Below are 8,783 nucleotides of genomic sequence, written 5' to 3'. Positions count from 1 at the left end.
AAAAAAAAAAAAAAAAAAAAAGAAAAAAAAAAGAAAAGGAAAAAACTAAACAAAAATCCCTCTAGGTAGTTTAGGTGAAAAGTGTCCCTTTTATTTTGGCTTTGGTTGTGATTTCAGAGCATAATGCTTTGTTTTTTTGTCTTTTTACCATGTTTTTCGGATTTTTAAGTCCGTAAGTGCATACACTTTTCTCTAATTTTTAAACCCTTTCCTCCCATTTTGACATTTGCACTTGGAAAACACGAGTTGCGAAGGTTTTGGGTGTCTACCCCAGAAAGTGGGAATTTGATTTTTCCCTTCCGAACTGGAAGAACATTTTTATGAAGAATTTTTGTCTAGGAAAATTTAACAGTGTTACCCAAGGTTGTGTCTTTAAGGGTGGTTCATTTTCTCTGACCCTTTGTTACGCAAAGTAAAGTACTAGGAGTCCTAAGAAATGTTCTGTTCTTGTACATTATACTGATTAAGTCAAGATTAATTTGATTTCAAAGCTAAGAACAGTGGTTAAAAACTCGTTTTCAGAAATGCATTTTTGGAAGAGAAAAATATTGTAAAATGTGTAGTGAATGTTTCTTCAGTTTCTTGTTCAGCCAATGAGGAAAGGGCATCGCCTTTCTTTTTACCATTAATCACTTCTCAATAAACGTGAGATCCTGTTGAGCATCACTTCCAGTACCACTTAGTGTTATTTGACTCTGCTATATTTTTTGAAATATTTTTGGATATAAGGAATTTGAAGAGGTGAGGTAGCAACTAATTTTTAAGAATTTGTATTGAGAAGAAGTAGTTCAGACTTGCTTTTTGTACCAGGGCTGGATAGCCATGACCTATAAACGAAAGCGGGCCAATATTCATAGTGCTATCTTTCTGGGTACCACCCAGAGAAGATAAAGCCGCTGCTAAATCATTCAGTATGAATAGATATTTGTGTTTTTAAGTGCCAAGCACTGTGCTAATAACCCATAGAAATCTGGCCGTCTATCTTTAAAGGAGGCAGCACACAAGATTTATTTAATCAGAATATGGTTTATTTAGACAGTATTCCATATGGATGCAGGTCCCAAAAAGAAATTCCAGCGAGCTTGTGTTGATGAATCTTAAAACTGCAGTGGCATTTGATTGATTCTTGTTTATTCACCAAGGTTTAAGGCTTCTCTGCCTTAAAGAGTTTTAGCTCTTAAGATGTGTCCCAGTTTTGTAGAGCTAAATGTTTGAAAACATCTATACTAAGAGGGTTCTTAAAGTGTGTTTTAATACTGTTGGACAGTTATGTCCTTAAATGACTTACTCGTCCTGTTATATACAGCCCAGGCTGCCAAGTCAAGGATGCCAGTAAAATAATTTCCAGTTAGAATTATGGTAAACACTGTCAGTGAAGAGCATTTGCATATCAGAGGCACTGTACAGTGCTCTGGACATTTGGTCTGCCAAGATTTAAAAATACATTTCCCCAAATTGGGAGTTCTTTGGTGTTTTCTTTAATTTGAATATGTCAGATTTCTCAGGAAGATTTCACTTTTAGTCCTGACTTCTGTGACTTCTTCAGGACTCCCTTGGGCTTGTTGAATATTTAGCCTTCAAAAGGGAAAATACCCAGAGAAAAGCAAATTCAAAAGCAATTTTACCTAGGATTTCCCATGCTGAATTCAAGTTGGGTAAGAAATTATTCAAGAATGTTTTGCAGTTTGAAATGGTAGCACCTTCCTTGGTAGTTTATTTAAGACAGTGTTTCCCATTCTTATCACATGTAGAAAAGACTTAATTTGGAAATAGATTGGATGGAACTGGATCTCCTAACAAGGTGGCTCATCTAACCAGCCCTGATTATTGAAGGGTTCAGGATCTTGGACTTGTGTATCAAAACAGAAAAGCCTCCATTGTCTTTTTTTTCTATATAGTATTTTAAAAATGAGACTGTTAAGAGGTAGGTCTAAAACTTAGTGTAGTGAAGACCTCAGAATGCAGCTAAACTAGGTCTTTTATTTACTAAAGACAACTTTGCCACTGGGAATTTTTAACTCGACTATTTCTCAAGACTTCTGTTATTTGTGAATATTCTAACTTTGGCTACCTGTATTTACTTTTTTCCTTTGTTGAAGATGAGGGGGAATTAAACAATCTTAGCACATACTATTAGTGACAGAATTCAGGTAATTTTAAACCTTTTAAATATGAACAAAATGAACTGGGTGTAGTGGTACATGTCTGTAATCCTAGCACTTGGGAGGCTGAGGAGGAGAGGAACCCTGTGCGTTTGAGGCCAGCCTGGATTCTACAGTGAGTTCAAAGGCCAGTTTGAGCTATATGTATAGTGAGACCTCGTCTCCCTCCCAGAAAAAAAGTAAATCTCACATTTGATACAGTTTCAGCTACATTTGATTGATTGGCTGTGAACTCACAACATGTTGCATTTTTTACTTTTTAAAAATTTTAATTTTTTTTTTTTTTTTAGACAGGGTCTTACAGTGTAGCTCAGGCTTGCCTTGAGCTCACAGCAATCCTCCCTAGCCTTTGGAGTGCTGAAACTACAGGGGTGTGCTGCCATGCCAAGTTTTCATGTTTTGCTTTTTAATATTTACTTTGAAGTAATTGTGGTCTTTTGCAGAAATAATAAGAGAATCATACCCTCACCTTTCTCCATATTTTTTTTTAAATTGGTATATTTTGTTTTATTTTTTGGTTTTTTTAAGACACTCACTTTGTAGTTCAGGCTGGCCTTGAACTCGGGGTGATCCTCCTGTCTCAGCTTCTGGAGTGCTGGGAGTACAAGTGTGCACCACCACGCCCAGCCCTTCCTCCAAATGTTAACATTTGCATAATCATAGTAAAATGATCAAAACTAGTAAGTACTGACACAGTACTTTAGCTGATCTACAAACATTTGAATTTTACCAGCTATCACATAAGGTCTTTTTCTGCTTCAGTGTCCATCCAGGTTCCCACATTGCAATTGGTTGTCTTTAGTCTCCTTTAGCCCACAACAGTTCTTTAGTCTTCTTCTGACACTTGTGATTACTGGCCAGTTATTTTGTAGGATGCCCTTTGAATTGTATTTATCTGATGTCATTTTTAGATGGAGTGTTCTTCAGCAAGAGTGTCACGAAAGTACTGTGCCCTTTTCAGTACATTATATCTGGTTACTTGATGGTCATATGACTTGTTACTGATGTTAACTTTGATCACTTGGTTAAAGTGCTGTCTGCCGGATTTCTCCACTATAAAAGTATTGATTTTCCCTTTGTAATTAATGAGTAACTTGGTATAGTTTGAAACTATTATTCTTTGACCTACTAATTTTGGCATCTATGGATTGCTTTTGCCTGCAACAAATATTACCTTGGTGTTTACCAAGTGTTTAACTATTTCTCTTCCTACTACATTTACTAATTAGAGTTGTACTGTAAGGAAGATATTTCACTCTCCCTATTTATTTAATTACATCAGTATGGACCCATGTCAGTGCTATCATTTGTTTTGTTAGACTATCTCAGCTTTACATTCAAGTTTTGTTTTGTTTTTTTGTGTGTGTGGAGTGGTGCTGGAGGTCCAGCTCAGCCTGGTGCTTGACATTTGTTTTTTTGTAATGCTTCAGAATGTCCCAGGCTAGTGTATTTTCCCTGCCTTATCCCCATTTCCCCCAAGGAACTCTGGTTCCTTTTATTGGAGAATATTTAGAAGCCATTCATTGATACATTTTTTTAAAGCTATCTTTTAAATTGCAATGGCATATGAAGCTGTGCTTTAAAAATTACTAGCAGTGTAAATAGAGAATTACTTAGCCTAATCAAAGCACTTAACCACTTTATTCCCTTCCATAACGATATATATGAATGGCTCTTTTGGAGTTATGGAGAACATTTCTACTTGTCCTAGTACTTCACCTAGGTTTGGGGCTCAGTAAACATGGGTGTATAATAATTTCTACCTTTATCCCTGTAATTAAAATCCTCAAACGGAAGTCCTGGTTCCCACAGTTCAGACTCTTCAAGGTGTAGATCTTTTCCCATGAGACTGTAAATGGTCATGTACTTGATCGATCCATTTGCAATTTTTTTCTCACTGGGAAGCAATGCCACATTGCTACAATTGTCATTTTTCGCTAATGGGTTCCCAGAGTAGAATGCATTACAGCTGTGGGTTTGCACGTGGAATCCACCTGCTGCAAGTTTGGCACCTGCAGCGAGGATAAGGGAACTGGGGAAGCTCCCCCTGCTCCTCTGGGTGTCAGGGGCTGGGGCTCCCCGTCAGATTGTGGCAGTGTGGGCAGCCTGGCTGGCCCCTCGCAGATGGGGACAGACTCTGTTCCTCCTTTTCTTGGTTCTCTTCACCACAGCCTGTCCTTCTAGTCCACTCCCTGCCTGTGCAAAAAGCCTTTCCCATCAAACCCTCACTTTCCCAGGTGAGATTCGTCTTGTGAGAGACTGACAAATGGGTTTTGCACTACCCAGCTAATGGGGCAAAGATGACATTCATACCATGCATGTTTATTGCTTGCTTCAGCCTTTTCAGTAATGTTCAAAAGTGGGGTGGGCTAAGGGTTGGGAAAGCTGTTAGTCCCACCTTCTGGACATAGGGGCTGTTCATAAACACAGAAAGGAAAAAGTTGCATTGCCCTTCAAGGGGTAATACCCTGACAAAATTTCCAGTTTTGCTGCTCAGTCCAGTTTTTCGTGTCCCTCTGTTTAATTATTCACCCTGTATTCTGTGAGCTCCAGTTGTCGCTATTGTTGGTGCTATTGTTGGGTATTGGGGGAAGAAATAAAAAGGTTTTTCGCAGAATTCAATTTAAAGAATACCCTCTAATGGAGTTTGGTATTGTGGGGGTTAGAGTGCTTTAAGAACAGATCCAGGGCATATACCTAGAAAATTGTCCTTTATTGGATTTTACTTTGTGGCTTTTCTTAATCCTTTCATCCTTAACACTTTAGCTCTCTCCCAGGTGTCCTGCTCCTCTGTAAGAAGCTGTGTCATGCTGGGCGGGTCTGCATGTATTTCCTCACTGGACAAAGGAAATGGCCTCTGCAACACTTGATTGTGTGCTCTTTACAGGGATTTAAATTTAACAGTAGTACTTTTCTAATAAAAAGCAGCCAGGTGGTGCACGCCTGTAATCCCAGCACTGAGGACACTGAGGCAGGAGAATGGTGAGTTTGAGGGCAGCTTGGGCTTTCTAGCAAGTTCAAGGCCAGCCTGAGCCTACTGAGACCTCAATTTAGAAAGAAAAAAAAATCATACATGTATATAGAGTAAAAAGTGTACAATTTGGTATTTAAAGTTTTAATTTTATTTACATAAGTTGTCCTTTTATAAAATTGCTTTATTGCATACAAGATTGGCAGTATAGCATCTGTATGTTTAAAATACATAAACACACAGTTTAAGTTATTTTACAGAAATTAGATATCTTCTGGGTTGTACTGCACCTCCAACCCCCTTTAGTCATGATTCCCTGAGTTTCCTGTTCTCCACTATAGAAGGTTCCAGCACTGCCATGATAACCCTAATATGGAGACCCTTGGGGTGAGTGGAGCTCCAGGGACTCAGTTTTGCTCTTGAGCCTTGGGACCAAACTTCTCCAGATTTCTGCTCCCCTGAAGTCTCTAGGTCTGAAGTTAGGGACACAGTTTTAATTTTTCTTTTGCAGTGTTGGAGACTGAACATAGGGCCTCAGACATGAAAGGCAAGTAGTCTACCACTGAGCTGCAGCCCCAGCCTAAGGCACTCAAGTTTTTCCATGAATGTCATTCCAGAGCAAAGCATCTTGATGTAAAAGGATAGGCAAGTCCTGGCACTCTCGCAGTCAACTGACCAGGACCCGGAGAGGGTGGGAGTGGCCCGTTCCCTGCCAGGCACAGTTTTAGGCATATTCTGCAGCAGAGAACTAAAAGCCTCTGTTCAGCGGGACTCTTAGTTCCGGTAGAGAGACAAACATTTGTCAGATGGTGAGTGATGTAGAGAAAAGTAACATAAGTAGAGAGAGGTGAGAGGCTGGACAGGAGAGCCATGTTACCAGAGCCCAGATAGGAGGGGAAGCATCCACTTCTGAGAAAAGTACTTCCTTTCCCTCCAGTGCTTCCCTACCTACTTTAAATCCCACAGCTCATCTCCTAATTTGCATTGAGCCTCAGCTTCCTGGATCCTTTGTCTTGCTGTATTGAATTTAACAGGTCTTGATCCTAGTTTCATCTAACTCCATCCACCTGCTGGTGTGCAGTTTACAGTGACTAGAGAAAACCATTCAACCAATGCCTCTATAATTTTGTGGGTGCTGGGGATTGAACCTAGGGCCTCGTGCATACTAAGCACACACTTTACCACTGAAATACCTTCCTAGCCAACCCCCCCCCGTCTCATTTTAAACTCAGTCACAGGAGGAAAATTTTTTCTCCTGTTGACTCAATCTCTCAGTGTGAAGACAACTTTCATATTTTCTTCCTTTCCTCAAATTTCCAACACTACTTCTCCCATCTGCCTTCAGTTAATGACTTCCTGCTTGACTATGGAAAATTGTAGCAGTCAGAGTGAAACACCACTCTCCAGGGCATCTATTCCCCTTACACATCATCACCCATTATAGAGCGGTATTTCTTTGTTTTTATTTAAAAATTTTAAGGGCTGGGGATGTAGCTCAGTGGTTCTGCTGCCTGCCTCGAAAGTGCAAGGTCCCGAGTTTGATCCCTGGCACAAAATAAATGAATAAAAAAAAGTTTTATCCCATTCCTTCCCTCAAGCACCCTTAGATTGGTATTTCTTACGCCTGTACTGGACGGCAGTGTCAGTACACTGGCGAACTTGTCTAACATGCCTTTGGGCCCCAACCCAGACCTAGAGAATCAAATTCTGTGGGTGGGGCCTGCAGTCCGCGCTTTTGATTCTGCCTAATGTGTGAGAAGCGGTGCTCTCAGACTATGGACCCTCTGCTTCAATTCTCCCTCTCAAGCCTCACTGCAGTTTACCCACATTGGACCATTGTGGCCTACACATGCTGTTGTTCCTCCCGTCGTCTCCCATTTCTTTCTCCAGTTAACCCTCCCCGCATCTCTGCTTTCCTTCCAGAGGCAGAATCTCACTATATTGTCCAGGCTGGCTTCATATTCCTGGGCTCAAGAGATCCTCTTTTTTCAGCCTCCTAAGTTGTTGGAACAGCAGGTGTGCACCACCTCGCCAGTCTTACCCATTTCTTTATTCTTTGCAGCAAAATCCTAAAGAGAAGTTGCTATTCACTGACTCCATTTCTCCTGTCTGCCCTTTCTCCCATCAGGTTTTCATCTTGTTCCTCCGGGCCTGCTTTTGTCAAGGTCATGAGTGACCAGGTGTCCCAGTCCTCATCCTCTCTAATAGGCATAAGGAGCACGTTACACTATTAACACACTTTCTTCTTTTACATTCTAGTGCAGCAAACCTTGATTTTCCTATTTCACTGATTGTTCCTGTTCAGTCCCCTGGGCTGCTTCCTCCTCTGCTTTTGTCCTCTGGGTGTCAGGAGCACCCGAAGCTCAGTCTCTGACCCTCTCTCTGCCCTCCTCCCACTCCATCCAGTCTGACTTTTCACACCACACCGTGGTCACCAGCCGCTCACGCGGGTAGCCCAGAGCTGTCCTCTGAGCTGTGCCTTTGGGACAGCAGCTCATCTTCCTCCCTGGGCAGAAACCCTCACTCGTCTGCTCCGCCTCCTTAGTAACAAACTCATCCTTTCTGCAGACGGAATCCAATGACCGCCATGACCGAAGCCTTTAGGACCTTCAAAGCCTAAAGCCACTGACCCCATTGCTGCTCCTGCCCCGCTCGCTCCCCAGTGGTCTCCCCTGGAACCAATTTTTCCCTCCCACATCTCCGAGGCCCACTCTCCTTTTCACCTTCAGGTTTTCAGCAGAATTGTCATCTTGTCAGAGGTCTATCCGGACTTTTCTGTCAACATTGACTGTCCCCAGCTCCTGCTTGGACTGTCCCCTTGCTGCCGGCTGAGTGGGTATGGAGGGCCTAGAGTGTCCACCCACCCCACATCTTTCTCAGTCTGAGGAGCCTGGGGTGCCAAATAAATAAAAATAAAGCCCACAAAAAACTCAATTTTTACAAATTGAAGCTATTAGTAATTACTAATTAGCAGGATTTCAAAGATACAGTTTCTAGATCTCAGATCCCAACTTCTGCTTTAGTAGAGTGAGCAGCAGTGACTTGGGAGCTGGGAACCTTGAGTTCTAGGCCTGGATTCACTGCTGCTAAGCTCTGTGACACATGACAGGTGGCTTGGAAAGGAAGCTTCCTGCAGAAAAGGCCCCTCAGGCTGACCTGCAGTCACGGCAGTGCCGCAGCCCCACTTCTGAGCCGAATCCAGCATGACCAGTGTTTCTCCTTTCTGTTGGCACCTGCATGGGCCTCTTTACTGGTCTCTTCTCATCTGCTTTCCACATAGCTGGCTCTGTTAAATTTTGTTTTGGTTTTTTGAAACAAGGTTTCACTGTGTAGCCCAGGTTGGCCTGGAACTTTTCATCTTTCTGCCTCAGCCTACTGAAGGCATGCACCACCATGGCCTGCTACTATTTTTTTTTTTCTCGAAATTATTTTCACAAATATAAATCAGTGTATATACCTTTTCTTCCTTTCTTTTTTGATGCATTTGCTGGGGTTTGAACTCATGGCCTTGTGCATGCTAGGCAAGTGCTCCACTGAGCTACATCCCCAGCTCCGTTTTCCTCTTGAACCCTCCAGGGGCTTCTTGTCATACCTGGAATTACCCAGATGTTCCTTGACCACCAGTACCCCTGCCACTTGGCTCTGGGACT

The sequence above is a fragment of the Fukomys damarensis genome, unplaced genomic scaffold (genome assembly GCF_012274545.1).
Source record: "Fukomys damarensis isolate Sample0158 unplaced genomic scaffold, DMR_v1.0_HiC HiC_scaffold_23, whole genome shotgun sequence".
Lineage (NCBI taxonomy): Eukaryota > Metazoa > Chordata > Mammalia > Rodentia > Bathyergidae > Fukomys > Fukomys damarensis.
Note: the sequence above shows the minus strand (reverse complement) of the source record.